This window comes from Macaca thibetana, chromosome 1 (genome assembly GCF_024542745.1).
Source record: "Macaca thibetana thibetana isolate TM-01 chromosome 1, ASM2454274v1, whole genome shotgun sequence".
NCBI classification, from domain to species: Eukaryota; Metazoa; Chordata; class Mammalia; order Primates; family Cercopithecidae; genus Macaca; species Macaca thibetana.
The window spans coordinates 82,400,436-82,418,631 of NC_065578.1; the positions used below are offsets into that span (position 1 = coordinate 82,400,436).

At 35.7% G+C, this 18,196-nt stretch overlaps 1 pseudogene; it reads right to left on the minus strand.

Moving 5' to 3' along the window:
* Nucleotides 1–5,492: 5,492 nt before the first annotated feature.
* On the minus strand, nt 5,493–6,318 carry LOC126943837 (60S ribosomal protein L21-like; annotated as a pseudogene).
* Between the last annotated feature and the right edge of the window lie 11,878 nt (nt 6,319–18,196).

Consider the following 18,196-nt stretch of genomic DNA (forward strand, 5'->3'; position numbering starts at 1 on the left):
CATAGCAGACATTTAGCAAATGTTTGTTGAACAAATCCTGGATAGGATTGGCCTCATTGTGGATCCCCATCAAAACAGTTTTATGTGACTGCACAAGACTAAAGATGACTGGTGTGAGCAGAGGTTCAGGGCTGCCAAATAGCATGGCCAAAAATCGCAGGCCTCTGCCCATTTCTTCAGCCTCCAAGCCTGTGATTCCTATCTTACAATCTCCTCGCCAGATACTGAATACCACTCACTATTTCTCAAAAGCACTTCTCGCCCCTCTTCCTTTGCACATGCTATTTCTTCTGCAGGTAATTCCTTCATAGCTTGAAGAGCTCCTATTGGGCTCAAAGTCCAAATCCAGATTCTGTGAAGCCTTCTCTGATGGCCTCCTGCATAGTCACGCTGCCACAATATCTTGTACATAACCCCATAATTAGAACTTATACATTATGTTTTAATTAAAGTTTATATTTCTTCTTCCCACTACAGTAAGAATTCCTTAAGAGTGGAAATGTGTTATTGTAGCCCTACTATATAATACCAGTCTTAAACAAGGTGCTCAATAATTGTTTGTGGACTGATTGACTACTTGACTAAGTGAATAACAGGCCAACTAATCATTAATAAGGAGTATGATGATGAAACTCAAAAGATAAAATATTACAGAGGAACTAGAGTGACACAGGGGCAGCGGTCGACATTTGCTATTTATTATCACTCAGTATCCATTTCTCCCTTCTCTTACTGCTGGAAAGTTTTTTTTTTTTTTTTTTTTTTTTTTTTTTTGAGACAGAGTCTCGCTCTTGTGCCCAGGCTGGAGTGCAGTGGCCTGATCTCAGCTCACTGCAAGCTCCGCCTCCCGGGTTTACGTCATTCTCCTGCCTCAGCCTCCCGAGTAGCTGGGACTACAGGCGCCCACCACTTCGCCCGGCTAGTTTTTTGTATTTTTAGTAGAGACGGGGTTTCACCGTGTTAGCCAGGATGGTCTCGATCTCCTGACCTCGTGATCCGCCTGTCTCGGCCTCCCAAAGTGCTGGGATTACAGGCTTGAGCCACCACGCCCGGCCTGGAAACTTTTCTTTAATATTAATAGTATCTACATTTTCCCATGGCCTCTATGCATTTCTAAGGCCATCACAAACTTCCTTGGCTGTGAAAGAGAAAGCCTGTGGTCCAGCCAGTCACTGGCAGCCATCTTGTAGAGAAATCCTGGGACAGTAGAGCCAAGCAATGCAGAGAAGGATTCATCTACATTGTTAGGGTAGCCAGATAGATCCTCTCTGAAGCTAGTATTTCCTCTGAACTTTGTAAATCACATGCATCAATTCTTAATTGCTGAAGGTATTTGGTATTGAGTCTTCTATTATCTAGAGCCCCAAAAATCCTAGTTGAATCACAATCATAAAGGTCATCTCCACTGGGTTTGAAGTCGGGGAGAGTCTTGGCTCTGTGGATTAGGGACAAGTAACACATTTGATGAGGTGGAAATAAGTCCAGTGAGCAATAGAATGCCATGACAATGATTGCAATAGTCTTTTGACCCTTCTGCAGCAGGACCCTCAATATTCAACAGCTTGGTGTAAGACTTATGCTTGTGTTGATAAGGGTCTTTTAGTCATGACCCTACGGTTCTCTAACTGAATACACTGGCACATTCAGAGTCTGTTATCTTTTTGTTTCATGTATTATTCTCACTTAAAAAATGTCTGAGAGAACCTTGGCCAGTGTGTGTGTGTGTGTGTGTGTGTGTGTGTGTGTTTAGCACTGACCCATGGCAATGAACAGAGATATATTATGCATTTCCCATGCATAATTTCAGAATACCTGTGCCTTCCAAAAATAAACCATCCTATGGCTCTTGGAAGTGTTTAAATAAATCAAACTGACTCACACAGCTTCCAAACCTTCAGCTGAGCTTCTCTGTTTGGACACAGAATACAGTGCATGCACCCCTGGCTGGTTCTTTGTTGCTGAGTCCAGGCTCCATGTCTTGTATCCTTTACCATGTCATATATCATAGGCTGCCACCCTCTTGTCTGAGCTCTGTTCACCTTGCCTCCTGCTCATGCTGAAACAGTGCCAAGGGTGGGTCGTGGCTGTCTCCCTTCAGTGCCTTCCACTTTACTACTGACTCCCCCAACCGACTCGTCCTCTCTCTGCATTTCCCTGAAGCTTCCTGGAATCTCTCTCACCAAGAAAATCAAGAAGCCCAGGCTTAAGGGTATTGTTTATGACATTTCAGAAGGGAGAAAAGAGCTGCAAAAACATTTGCAGCTCTTTTTGCCTGTCCCTCAAGAGAGAACACTGGTGGAACCTTTGAAACAGTAAATACACTTGAAATTTTCATGTGTTCAAAGGCTCTCTGGCTAGTCACAGAAGCATGCCCCCTGGAACAGCTTGCTTAGAGGAAGGTTCAACTATCTCCTCAGGCAAGTCCTGAGTAATTCCCTACTTTAAGAGCAGTAAACCCTTCTTCTTCTCCTCCCTCAACAGAGAATTTCTTCCTGGATGTAATAACCTTTGGCCCAGACTGGAGCATAACATGATTCCCTTCTGAAAGGGTCCTTGGAAGTCTCTTTGCTATGGGGAATGCCTAATAGCCCTGTGCAGCATGATTGACAGCTATTTTGCCATCAAACTTAATACCATTTGTCTAAAACAGGTACTGTTTTTTTTTTTTTTTTTTTCTGATGAAGAAAATTGGCATATCCAATGTTGGCAGCTTTTAAAAATTTTAATGTGAAGGGAAAATTAAGAAGAGTATTAAAAGGAACTCTGATATCCATCCTCCCCAAATGTTATTGTAGTAGCTCTCACCCTTCCAAACACTGTCACATATCCATTATGCTGTCATGGATCAGTGTACAATTGACAGGGAATAAGACTGAGACAGTCCATCAATCTAATGTCACACTGTGTAATAAAAGTCTACAGAAACCCTGTAAATGCTACTTACACTGCCAGATACAGCTCCAAAGTGCCGATTGGTACAAAATGTTCTAAACGGCTATAAATAGGTAATATGGCCTAAGGAAAATCTGACTCTTTAGTGGTATTGAAAAGAGAAAATAGCAGAAATTACGGATTATTACCAATGGAAATAAGACCAGAGGGCACTCGCATGAGGAGATGGGTCTAGGGAGATAAATGAAAAGGAGATAACCCCATGTCAAACAATCTTTCCTATTCACTATTTATAATGGTCTATATGCTTAAGGCCTTTTTGAGTACATGGGAAAAATTGCAATCTTTACTGAAATTGCAAGAATTTAAAATCTTATCTGTCTAGTCCAAACTTTGCTTAGAGGAGCTTTGGTATTTGATGAAAAGGTGGCTCACAATTATGGTATTGTATTTACTAATTTCTTAAGAGGTAAAATTAATTTAATTACACAAAAGCATTAGAGTATTTAGTCACTATTCTATAACCTTTTATGAATGACTTTTTAATCCTTTGAAAATGGACATGCTGAAGCATTTGTTTATGTTCATTATTCAGTCATTGTCAAACTTATGAGCATTTTCAAAATCTCATAAGAAACCATAGTTCTTATAAAACCATAATTTGGCATTTGTGGGGATACCAGAAATGGTTCTGTTAACAAATGTGTGCTACCACTTTGAGTGCCCAGACAATGGCTGGAAGGAGTATTGACAATATAATGTCTATCAAGAGCATCAACTTCCAGTGTCTGTGACCAAAATACAAGATGTTAGAATTATAACAAAAGAATGCAATCAGTATATTTGTTCCATGAATATACATATTTATATATTCATCACTGAATATAATTTAAATACATGCTTAATGATCTGTTTAGCCTAGAAATGTTATAAAAGACAGACTACATTTTAAAGTTAGGTAATGTATCAGCAGGGTTCTCCAGAGAAACAGAAACTAGATAGATAGATAGATAGATAGATAGATAGATAGATAGATAGGTAGATAGATGATAGATACAAGATAGACAGAATATAGACATAATATATATAGTTTCTATATAACCATATATATATGTTTTTTTGTTTCTTTTTATTTTTTAAGGAAATGGTTTGCATATATCTTTATGTGTGTGTCTGTTTTTAAAGGAATTCTTCATGTGATTGTGGAGGCTGGCAACTCCAAAATCTGTAGAGCAGGCTGGACAGCTGGAAATTTGAGCAGGAATAATGCTGCAGTCCTGAGGCAGAATTTCTTTTCCAGGACACCTCAATGTTTGCTGTTAAGCCTTTCAACTGATTGGATGAGGCCCATCAAACTGACTGAGTGTAATCTCCTTTACTTAAAGTTAACTGATAGTAGATAGTAACCATATCTACAAAATACAGTATTTTCTCCCTTATCTGTGGATTTGCTTCCCTCAGTTTCAGCTACCCACGGTTCAAAACTATAAAATGAAAAACTGCAGAAACAAATAATTCATAAGTTTTAAATTGTGCAACCTTCTGAGTAGCACCATAAAATTGTAAGTTGTCTCACTCAGTTCCACCTGGGATGGGAATCCTTCCTTTGTCCAGCATCTCCACACTCCCTACCCTCCCATCCCTCAGTCACTCAGTAGCCTTCTCAGTTACCAAATCTACTGTCATGGTACCACAGTGCTTGTGTTCAAGTCACTCTTATTTTACTTAATAATGACCCCAGATTGCAAGGGTAGTGATACTGGAAATTCAGATAGGCCGAAGAAATTCTGTCAGGTGTTTCCTTGAGATGAAAAGGTCAAAGTTATTGACTCAATTAAAAAAAAAAAAAAAAAAGAACAATTTGTATGTTGAGGTTGCTAAGATCTACAATAATAATGAGTTTTCTATCAATGAGATTGTGAAGAAGGAAACAGAAATTTGTGCTAGTTTTGATGTAGAACTTCAAATTGAAAACGTTATGGCCATGGTACATGGTAAGTACTAGCTAAAGATGGAAAAGGCATTAAATTTGTGGCTGTGAGACAGGAAAAGAAACACATTCCAATTTACAGCAATTGGGTTCAGTACTATTCAGGGTTTCAGGCATCCCCTAGGGGTCTTGGAATGTATCCTCCACAGATAAAGAGGGAGTGTTGTACCTTCACAGCAATATTTAGATTTGTGTTTAACTAAATAACTAGGTACTATGACCTTGCCAAATTGAAACATGAAATTAACCATCACAAGTAATGAGAAGGATGCTAGTTTAAGGTGTAGTGTTACTGTAGCTATATTACCTTCCTTAACTAAGAACACATCTAGGAAGTCACCTCTAATTTCTGTTTGTATATCGGTTCTGAGAAGGGGTCTAAATGGTTCATTACTTAGCTATTTCTCAGTTTATCAAAGAAAGCTGAAAATTTTGAACTGATGATTTCTTCAAAATTTTAAGTCTTGCTGTAAGTCACAAAATAAATTTTGTATGTTTTATATCTTTTAAAAAAAAGACACTTATGTACACTCAGTCGTATTGAATTAGGGCTCACCCTGACTGCCTTATTTTTTTTATTTATTTTTTTTTAGCCCAGAGGTCTTTTATTTATTTATTTATTTTAACACCTATTATGACATGAATTCACAGGGAATAGGTTCCAGCAGCTCAGGCTCCTTCCCATTGGTTCTCACAAAGTGTGCTTCTCTAGGTGGAGCAGGCTGGAGCTTCAGTTGAACCCAGGTACCTTTCTTTTTGGCTTCTTTCTTTTTCTGATCATTTTCCTTCACACGTTTCAGGAAGCCATCTCAGCTCTTAGAGTGCTTAATGTGCTCAATACGCACATTAATTCTCTTGGCAAGAATCTTGCCCTTAACTTGTTTGTTTACAACAATGCCAACAGCATGCTGGATAACATTGTAGACTCTTCCAGTTTTGCCATGGTAATACTTGTGGGGCATTCCTTTTTGAACAGTACCCATTCCCTTGATGTCTACGATATCACCTTTCTTATAGATTCGCATATACGTGGCCAAAGGAACAACTCCATGTTTTCTTTTTTCTTTCTTTTTTTTTTTTTTTTTTGAGACGGAGTCTCGCTCTGTCGCCCAGGCTGGAGTGCAGTGGCCCAATCTCGGCTCACTGCAAGCTCCGCCTCCCGGGTTCATGCCATTCTCCTGCCTCAGCCTCCCGAGTAGCTGGGACTACAGGCGCCTGCCACCACGCCCGGCTGATTTTTTGTAATTTTAGTAGAGACAGGGTTTCACCGTGTTAACCAGGATGGTCTTGATTTCCTGACCTCGTGATCCGCCCGTCTCGGCCTCCCAAAGTGCTGGGATTACAGGCGTGAGCCACCGCGCCGGCCAACTCCCTGTTTTCTAAAAGGCCTAGAAAACATATTGGGTGCCTCTCCTCTTTCCCTTTGTGTTGGTCATTTTGGCGAATTACTGAAGATGGCAGTTCTGGCCGAAAAGGTGACTGCCTTATTTTTAACTTAATTATCTGCAAAGACTCTATTTCCAAATAAGGTCATATTTTGAGGTACTAGAGTTTAGCACTTCAACATATGGAGTTTGCAGGGCTACAGTTCAATTCATAAGGCATTTCAGAAGTCATGTATTAATTCTAGATTTTAAATTAGACCACATAATGTCAACAGAGTGCAGATGCCCTTATTTTAGCTCTAGTTCTGCAGTATTATCTTATATGCCAAATATCCTGACTATGTGCATTCTCAGTTGTTTTTTAAATTAAAATATAGCACATTTTGGGCTAAAATTTTTATCCATACTTCGGAACTTCTTCATTTAGTGCATTTATGAAGTGTGAGTGTGCGTGTGTGTCTGTGTGTGTGAGAGTTTTCATTTATAGCCTCAGTTCTCTCTTTTAGATTACTGCATGAGTTCCCACTTGCCAACAGCTCTTCACATTATATGAATCTGAACTACTCACATTGTGAAATCCCTTTCATTCCTACAGCTTATAGAGTAATTGCCTGCCAGTATCCCTTTTTTTGTAATTCACTTTTAACCATAAAGGAAAGCCTTATTTTAATTCTCTTGAATGCCAAATCATTCAGTACAGAACGTATCATTTCAGTGTGCTGTATAATATCACTCAAGGCAAAAAAATGGTCCATTCTGAACCTTGATTTAAGGGACTCTACTGCTTAGATCATCCAATCTCTAAAAGAAAATATTTGAAACTTTAACCCAGCACAAGGTGCTTAGATATCACCATTGGTACTAGGGTTAGTGATGATATGAGTCAGGCCACAGCTGGGGCATTTATTTGTGGGGGTTAATGCTGTGGATTGCAAAGAGCAGTAAAGAATCAGGAGACTTCTAAAGGACTAGTCCTACCATGCCCCAACTTTACCCTGTAGACTTTCATTTCTTCATTCATTAATTCCCCTTTGTCTAGATTCTGCATTAGGTACCAAGAGCATAGATGTGATTAAGATATGGCAAAAGACAGATTAAATAGACATTAGAAATAAATGGCAATGCAGAGTAATTACATCTACAGTAAAGAAAATATAGTGTGTATTATGTGCAGAGCAAGCTGCTAAGATGAGACTTAAAAGTACAGTTACGCAGTTTGGGCCAGAGGAGCAAAATGTGGCTTCCATTCATGGGTCCTTGGTGGCTGCTTTAGTTCTCATTATATTCCCACCACAGAAAAGAGGGAAAGAGGCAGAGGTATATATCTATATTTCGCTTCAGGGGTACAATTCAGAAGTGGCATACATCAGTCCTGTTCACAACTCAGAGATAGAAATTAATTACCTGTCCACACTGAGCTGAAAGGAGGCTAGGAAATCTGTCCCTAGCTGGATTCCCATACTTGTAGCTAAAATATGAGGACTCTGCTAATAAAATTATATCCATTAATGATGAATATCTATGGAAAAAATAGCAATCCCTGTTCTGAACTGTAATGGGAATATTGAGCAGGTGGTTGGTGTGGTGGGTGTGATATCCCTTACTGAGAAAAAAATCCCCAAAATATTCTAAAGAAATAATAGCAAACCTAAGGAAGATGCTGATTGTGCTTAATGGTTAGAGACTAGAGGCGTTCAAGCATTTCAGACAAGGAAAACACTTATGCAAAAATCTGGAAACACTAAAAAGCCTGGGACAGAAAGGAACAGAAAAGTAAGGAACAGAAAAATAAGTTAAGATTGATATGAGAGTGTTTTGCCAGAGGAAGAGTGCAAAGGATGGGCCTGGAAATGTAAGTAAGGGTCAAACTGTAGAACAATTTTGGTCTTCATCCTATGAACTACAAGGAGGCATTAAAGAATGTGTACATGGGAAATGTTCAGGAGATTTTCACTTGTAAAGGGTTAATGTTTGAATAAGGATGGAAAATGAATGGGGAAAGGCTGAATGGAGCTAGGGAGAGCAGTTACGTGGTTTCGCAGGTAATCCAAGTAGAACATTTGTGGCTAGATTCTGGTGTTAATCCTAGGAATGGAGCTGAGTGGACACAGGCAATCTGAAGTCTAAGAGACAGAGCTTAGTGGTGATAGGATGTTGGTTCCAAGGGACAAGAATTATTCAAGGATGACTCCTGGGACTCTAAACTTAGCAACTCTATGGTGGTGACCATTTGGTCAGCTGAGGAAACTTAGGAGTAACTTTAAAGGGCAAAAGACAGTGAAAGAAGACTTCAGTTTGAAATCATCAACTCTGAGGTACTTTGAGATTTAAATAGCCATTTCAGAAGTCTGTTGGATAGACTTGTCAGGAGCTGGTGAGATAAGCCCAAGTAGAAAGCGTAGATCTCGGAGACACGGAAGTGGGTGAGATTTCCTTTGGATGTCAGTCAGAATGAAAACAGAAGGAATAGATATGACTGTAAAGAACATCAACATTTTAGGATATTGCAAAGTGAATGGTAAAAAGAGAAACCCCAGAGGGGCAGGAGTAAAATAAGATAAGGACATGGACATCAAGTGAAAAGAATTAGTTTATTGTATGAGTGCTGTTGCTACAGATAATTTTCAAGCAACCAAAGATGGATTGGTAACAAGTAGGTTAAGGAGAATAAGGACTGAACTATGTCTAATATATATATATGTGTATATATAATGTATGTATAGCTATATACATAGTGAGAATATTTTTATTATGGTCATATTGTCATATTCTCACTATATATATATTTTTAAAAAGACACTTTTATGTACACTCAGTCATATTGAATTAGGGCTAGATTGAATTAATATATAATATATATGTTATAAATGGATATATTATATATATTCTCACTATATATTTATAACTATAGTCTCATTATATAGCGAGCTATATATATAGTGAGAATATTTTTATTATAGTCATATTGTTATTGCTTGAGAGGGTGCTTAAACAATGACAATATGACTATAACCAAAATGTACAATCACATTGTGAAAATCAATGTGACATCCAGGTTTAATTATTTAAAGATATGTGACTGCAAAGAGCAGGAGATATATAGTGCAGTGTCAAGAGAAGATTGTGATGAAGTTTTTTTGTTAGTTTTAAAATTATGTAGGATTATCTGACAAAGCTTTCAAAGGATAAGGCTGTGATGACTTATGTACAACTGTGTATTCAAAGCCTTAAGAATGACAAGTCTCTGAACTTTTGCATGTGCTATTTTTTTTGTCTTAAGTGTTTTTTCTCTTTACCTCCACTTCCTGCCTGTCCCATTTCACATAAAAATGGAAGATAAATTTTTCTTAAAAGAGACATTGTGGTTTATATCCTCCTTAGATGACTCTTTTATATATAAAATAATAGTAGCGACATTAAGTAAATGCTAATTAATTTGCTGGACACTGAACAAAACATTTTTCAAGTATTACCTCCTTTAAGCTTCATAACATTACTATGAAATGTGGGGGTTTTTTGTTTCATTTATTTATTTATTTATTTACTTTCATCTTACAGTTGAGAAGTTGTAGGCAGTCATATAGCTAAGTAAATGGTGCATCAAAATTTGAGCCCAGGTAGTCTGAATACAAAATCTGTATTACTCTAAACTTGCATGATAGAATCATGAATTAATTCATAAATATTGTGCTTGCATCAAGTTTGATTTTGGTTTAAGAATAGTTTTCACACCTAGAATAAAAAACATTTCCTCCTCAAGTGGAATATCACTCTTTGGTTTTAGCCATCTTTCATCAGAATAGAACTAAAATTAACATGATGAACTTGCTCTATGATTATGACAAATTTTAACCGTGATTTTTTTCAGATTTAAAATTTGATAAAATTTTTTCTGACTGATTTTGACCATTTAAAAGCAAAGCCAGAAGTTCTGTGAACATTCATGACAGAAAGGGGGTTTTGTTTATTATATTACTACATGAAAATTTATGTTTACACAATTAGGAAAGTTTCAAAAATTTAAAGGTTTGAATATGATACATTACAATAATTGCAATTGAAAATTTTGTAATGACCAGGTGACACCTTTTATGGGAAATTGAGAATAAATTCTGATCCCTATTGTGCAGGGAAACAGAAGAGAGCATTGTTTTTCATCAGGGTGAAATTGGGGCAAATAGGAAGGGTGAATGATGAGGCAGACAGAAAGAGACAGAGACTCCAAACTGCTTGACAATAAGCTCATTTTTAAATGTATGTAATAAAGTTACCGCAATAATGTTGTAGCTCAGTAATGCAGTCTTAAAATGCAGCAAGCCAATTATACTTTCATTTGAAATTTCATGTCCTTATAATAAGGTTTGTTCTTTATTTTAGGGTTTTATTGTAAGTAGAGATGAGTTGGTTTTTTTATTACCTGCGTCCATCTCTGGCTGTAATAAAAAGCTTTGTGTGTGTGTGTGCGCGCGCGCATGCATGCACGCGCAGTGGATGCATGTGTTCCAAAAGAACTCACTACTTATGATAAGTCCTTGTTCTAATCATTTTCCCAGAGATTACCTATTTTAGGAAGAAGAAAAGATTTTAAAAATAACATTTATCAGGATGTTATCTAATCTATCATTTCTTCCACATGCCTGTATTATTTCTTTCTCATGCCACGTATCATTACATTCCATGCAATTTTTATCATTTATTTTTCTTAAACGCGTTCAATAGCCACCAGACTGAAGTTTGACTGCTTTTTTTTTTTTTTTTCCCAAAATGCATTCCCTTGGTTCTTTTGGAGATAAATATAATGATGGGCTTGAAACACATCCAAAATTAGGTTATCAGTAATATTCCAAATTAGAGCACTATGTAGAAACTGATGCCATTTGGGAGCTATAATTCTACCGTATGGTCTCTGCATATATTCATTATGAAGACATTTACATCTTCCTCTATTTTCTCTCCATGATGAATTTTAGGATAAAAAGTTACGAAAACAATGTCAATCACATCCCTTTCTTATTTTTATCAACCTGCCATATTAATCATATTAGAATAATTTTCTCCCTCATATAATGAGACTCTCTTTCTTACCATGGATCCAAATCTAGAAGGAATACCATTATCATCATGTCTAAATAAAAGATTCATTCTTGTCTCTTTTTCTGTTTCCCATCCTATTAAGAAGACTTGTGATTTTTCTGCATGTTCCCAGGGAGGTCCTCTTGGTATTGCTGAATGTCATCTTAGGTAATTCAAAACCTTTCATTTTAATTACCTATGTCCATTATTCGTTTCGCACACTTTCCACAGAAGAGTGAAAAGAGACTTCTAAATGTTTCCATCTTGGCTGTTCCAAAGGACATCTTGTTTAATTAAAACAGTATTGTCAAAAAAAAAAACATTCCCTAGGTGTTTGAAGGTGCGTCAGCTTTGGTGATTACCTGTCTGTCATACATTTATTTTAATGTAATAAAAATTATTTAAAAAGAACTGTATTTGTTTTAAAATAAGACCTCTTGAAATACATGTAATTAAATCACACCAGCAGACATGTAAGTCAGGAAGTAATCTAGTAATGTTTCAGAATTTACTTGTGCAATCATTATTTTTAAATTTATGTTTTTGAGAAAGAAAGAAATTCACATAGTTCAAGAACAAAATTCACAGATATATAAAATATATATGTATTTTTCTCATAGCTGTCTGCCATTGATCTAGTTTTCAGTCTCCACTCACAGCCCGCCTTCAGTTATTAGTTATTATTATTAATAGCCTCTTATACATTCTTTCAGAATTTCTTTAGGTAAATAAAATAAATATGAAGATATGTTATTCTCTCTCTTTTCTGCAAAATAATATCTTTTTTTTATTCTGTTCATATCTGTTATGATTTTCCCCCAAGGACAATAATATCTATATTTTATTTGTCTTTTTTGTTTGTTAGTTTATGAATGATTTATCTGTATTATAAACTTTCTCAAGTACAAACTTATTTATTTATCTATTTATGTATTAACTGTACTGTTTTTCTGTTGGTTAACATTGATTATTGTTATATTTTGGTATTTGAAATCACAAAACTTAGAAGCTTAAAACAAAACTCATTTAATGTCACATAGTTCTGTGGATCAGAAATGCAGACAGACTCAACTGAGTTCTCTGCTTAGGGTCTCACTGGCTAAAGCAAAGGGGTCAATTGAGCTGGGATGGACTCTTTCTGGGAGGCTTTGGGATAGAATCACCATATAGGCTTATTCAGGTTGTTAGCAGAATTCAGTTCCTTACGGTTATAAAACTGAGGTTCCTATTTACTTATTTTCTGTTAACTAGGGTCATTTTCAGTTCCTAGAGAGCCCTCTGAAGTCCATTCCAAGTGTCTCTTTCCACTTTCAAAGACACCAAAAGCACATGGAATCACTCTTGTGCCTTAACTCTCTGAGTTTCCCTTTTGCTATCAGATAGAAAAAACTCTCTGCTTTTAAAGGTCTCATGAGATTAGGATAGGTACACCCAAATAAACTCTCTATTGATTAACTCAAAGTCAACGAATTACTCTCCTAAGTACATCTGCAAAAGAAGAAAAAATCTTTTTGATATGTAACATGATATAATCAGGGAATGACAGTGCATCATGTTCACGGTCTCAGAGTTTAGGATAGAAAGTCTGGGGAGCCCATTTTAGAATTGTGCCTGCCCCAACCTGTCTTAGACTATTCAGGCTGCTGTAATGAAATATCAGACTGGGTGGCTTCTACGTGACGGTAATTTATTTCTCACAGTTCTGGAGGCTGGAAGCCTGAGATCAAAGTGCCTATAAATTCAGTGTCTGGTGAGGGCCTGATTTCTGGTTTATAGATAGCCACCTTCTTGTTGTGACTTCACATAGTGGAAGGGGCAAGAAAGCTTTCTGTGGTCTTTTCTATGAGGTCACTGCTACCATTCATAAGACTCTACCCTCATGCCCTATCTACCATCCAAAGGCCCTATCTCTTCAAACCATCACATCGAGGTTTAAGATTTCAACACATGAATTTAGGTGGTGGGGTAGGAACATTCAATCCATAACACTTCCATAATCTTTCCTTTTTATTTGTTTCATTGTTCTTTTTCCAAAATTTTTAAATTAATGTTAAATTCATTTCTTTTTTCCTTTGATATTAGTTTTTATTGCTATGATTTTTCCTCTGTAAGTGCTTTTAGTAGTACATGTGTAGTAGTAGCATATGTATTGAACATATGCATGTAGTAATGCAGTTTTTAATATAATTTCTTTAACTTCATTTCAAACTTCCCTTTTACTCAAGAATTGTTATAGAGTTTTATTTGTCAGTATTTACCAGAGAACAGAACCAATAGGATATAAAGAGTGATATATGAGAGGGGATTTATTATGGAGATTGGCTTACATGATTATGGAAGCTGAGGAATTCCATCAAATGCTGTCTGCAAGTGGAAAAACCAGGGAAGCTGGTAGCATGGCTCAGTCCAAGTCCAAAAGCCTGAGACCCTGGGGGTGAGGGGAGGTGACTGGTATAAATCCTGGAGTCCTAAGGCTGGAGGACCTGGAATTCTGATGTGCAAGTGTGGGAGAAGATGGATGTCCCAGCTCCAAAAGAGAGAGAGAGAGAACACATTTGCCTTTTTTTTTTCTGTTTTTCTGTTGTGTCTGAGTCCTCAGCCAATTGGATAGTGCCCACCCACACTGAGTGAGAGCTGGTCTTTCTTACCTAGTTCACTGATTCAGATGCAAATCTCTTCTGGGAAACCTTGGACATTCCTCAAAATAAAGCTTTACCAGCTCTCTGGGTATCCCTTAATCCACACAAGTTGACACCTGACATTAACCATCACAGAGATACTTTTTACATTTATAGGCTGAGTAGCTTTTTGGGTTTATTTTCATGTTTTCTTAATAATTTCTGTTTGTTCTTTTGTATTGTGGTGAAAGAATGTTGTCTGTTTTATTTCTATTTGTAGAAACTTATTGATGGTATACTGAACCACAAATAAAAATCTCAATAAGTTTGAACCTTCAAAGAGACACGGATGTGAGGACTTGTTTTCTTGAGACAGACGCCAGATGCTATGCAAGGCTGTAAGAATAATTCAATTAAAGTTTTAATGAATTTCTAAAGGCTAGCATAAACATGAATTAGTATAAAAGTACCAAACCCTTCAGGTCTGTACAGAGGGTAATTTTTACTTACTAGCAAGCTCTTATCAATGGACCACAGTGAGGTATCCATGAGAAATATTTGGAGCAGGGAAAAATACCTGAAAAAGTTTCTATTCGGTTTCAGGCTGAAGGGAAAACAAAACTGCTCTAGTGGAAAAGATACAAAACCCTGTCAAGATCCTACTCCCTTTTCTTACCTACAAACACAAGCCTTACCCTGTTCAAATAAGGGGTATCAACCACAGGTGAGGACTCACTGCATCTAGGGGTAAAGAATAGAAATAAAATAAAATCTATCCATATCTACCCTTAAGGAGAGACAGGAATACTTCTTGGGCCCAGACCATTTGAGGTCTTCTGTAAGGGATACACAAGATCACTGAGAAGGCCCCAACCACTGAGATCAGTGACATAGTACATACCTGAGAACAAGGCTAAACGAGAACAACAGAGAATAACCCTCTTATATCACAGTACAGAATGAAGTGGTCCCACTTTCACACATATAAGCTATGCACCACAGTTTCCACTATACTACATAGCATGTCCAGCTCTGAACAAAATGTTCCAAGACACACAAAAAAGAAGAAAAAAAACCTCTGCCAAGAGATGAAGCAATTGACAAAACCAGACTCAGATATGACAAAGACATTTAAACTATAAAACAGAATTTAAAATAATTATGATTAATATGCTTAAGTCTTGAGTGAAAATGGTGGATGAAATGCATCATTAGATAGGTAACTTCAATAGAAAGATGAAACTTTGAAGGAGAGCTTAATAAAAATATTATACAGAGAAAATACAATAACAGAGAAGAAAAATGCCTTCAAAACGCTCATAAGTAGACTTGAAACAGCTAAAGAATCAGTGAACTTGAAGATAGGTTAATAAAAAATGAGCCAAAAAAGTGCAATTAGAAAAGAAAGTGTTTTTGTTTTTGTTTTAAAAGGAACAGAACATGCAAGAGTTGCAGGATAATATGAAATGACTTAACATAAGTGTAGTGGCAATTCCCACAGATGAAAGAAAACCGAGAGAAAGAATGATGGAGAAGAGATAGTCCAAGAATTTTCAACTTGAAAAAGTACCCAAGTGATCCAAGACACTCAGAGAATAACAATCAAGATAAATAGCAAAATAAAACAATAAAAACAGAAACACATAGACATCTAATATTGCAACTGCTGAAAACAAAAAAATAAAAACACATTGCTTAAAGTAGCTAGATGAAAATGGCACATCCTATACAAAGGAAAAGAGAATTACAGCATACTTCTCTACAGAAAATATGCAATCTGAAAGAAAAATGGAATTAGGTTGTTAAAAGTCTGAAACAAATTGTCAACACAGAACTCAGTTCCTAAAAGAGCTACTTTTCAAAAGGGAAGGAAAATTAAGAGATTTTCAGAAATACGAAACAAAGAATTTCTTGACAGCAGCTCCATAAACAAGAAATATTTAAGGATGACTTCAGGCAGAAAAAATATATTAGTTATAAACTAACTTGGATCTAAGTAAACAACAACAACAACAACAACAAAACAAGGTAATGAAATGGCATATGAAAGCAAATACATGAAGGCCATTTTTTTTTTTCTTATTTCTAATTACTCTGAAATATAAATGGCTGCCTAAAGCGAAAGAGTAGTAACGTATTGACTTTTAGAGCAAACATAAAAGTAACCTGTGTGATGACATTACCAAAAAAATAAATAAATAAAATGAATAGATTGAATGTATGCATTTGTAAGATTTTTAACTATACAAAAAGTAGTATAATATTCTTTAAAAGCAGACAGATTAGTTAAATGTGTATTTTAAATGTATATTGCAAACCCTATGAGAATTACTAGCTTTTTAAAAAGTAATATAAATAATAAATCAATATTATAGATAAAATTAAAAAGTCAATTAATATAAAATATATAACAGAAATGGGAAGAAAAGAAATAGTAAGTGAAAAACAATAGCAAAAATAAAAATACTAAATATTAACCATATCAATAATTTCATTAACTATAAGTAGTTTAAACGAGCCCATTAAAAGGCAAAGAGTGTCAGATTGAATTAAGAAGCAAGACTCAAGTATAAACTGTCTACAAGAAATTCAATTTAAAACTAAGACAGCTTAAAAGTGAGAGGATAGAAAAACTATATCATGCAAACACTAGTCAAGCTAAAGTGGTTATATTAATATTAGACAATATTATCATTACGTAATGATAAACAGATCAATTCATAAAAAGACATAACAATCCTAAGCATATATCCACTTCTCAACAGATCTACAAAATGCTGTGCATAAAACAGAAACTGACAGAACTGAAAGTAGAAATAAACAGAATGTGGACTTGTAGTTAGAGACTTTAACCCTCTTCTCTCAGTAATTGATAAAACAAAAAGACAGTAAATTAATAAGAATATGGAAGATCAGAGAAATACTACCAAACAATTTGCCTAATTAGTATTTATAGCATGGCATCTACCACAGAATACACATTATTTTCATGTACAAATGGAACATTCATCATGATCGATCATATCACGAGCCACAAAACAACCCTCAACAAATCTTAAAAAATTAAAATAACGAATGTAGTAAGATGTCTACATTACCCCCAACTAATCTATAAATGCAACAAAATTCCAACAAAAAATCCATGTGGGTATTTTTAGGAATTAGCAAGCTAATACATTAGAATGTCTGCGGCAAAGGAACTAAAATAACCAAAACAATTTTGAACTGGAAGAATGAACTTGAAGGATTCATGTTACCTGATTTCAGAATTTTCTATAAAACTACAGTAATCAAGACAGTATGGTGTTGAAAAGGATATAGGTACAAATGCATAGAAGAGAACAATGAATACAATAGACTCAGACATACAGTCTGTTGGTGTTCAACAAAGGTATAGAGGTAGTTCAATGGAGAATGAAACAGCCTTCTCAGCAAAGTTGCTCTAAAAATTTAGATATTCTATGCACAAAATAAACTTTAATCTGTACCTCACTCCCTTCATAAACTCAAAATGGCTTGTATACCTAAATCTGAAACTTAAAACTACAAAAATTCTAGAAGGTAACATGGGACAAAGCCTATGTGACCTGGAGTTAAACAAATTTTTTTTTTGATCACACAAAATCACAATTCATAAAGAAAAAAAGGAGGTAAATTGACTTCCCCAAAATTGATACTTTTTGTTCTTTAAAATACACTGCTAAGAGACTGAAAAGACAAGCCACAGATTGGGATAAAATATTTGCATATCGAGTTTATGATAAAAGACTTGCATCCAGATTCTAATAAGTATTCTAAAATCTAAGGAAGGAAGGAAACAAACAATTCAATTAAAAAATTGACAAACGGCTTGAACAAACACTTCACCAAAGATGATTGGTATACAGATGGCAAATAAACACCTAAAAAGATACTCAATATCATTAGGAAATAGAGAAATGCAAACTAAAACCATAAAGAAATGTCTCTACATACCTACCAGAATGACTTAAAATGAAACAAACAAAGTCTGACAACACCAAGCATTGGTGAGAGTTTGGAGCTACTGGAACTTTTACACATTTCTGGTGGTAACTCAAAATGGTTTAGACCCTGTATTAAAAAAATTGGCATTTCTTATAAAGATATAAATTTACTTAACATGACTCAGGAATTCTACCTTTAGTTACTTATGTAAGTGAAATAAAAATGTATGTCCATATACAAAGCTGTATGTGAATGTTTTATAGTGACATTTT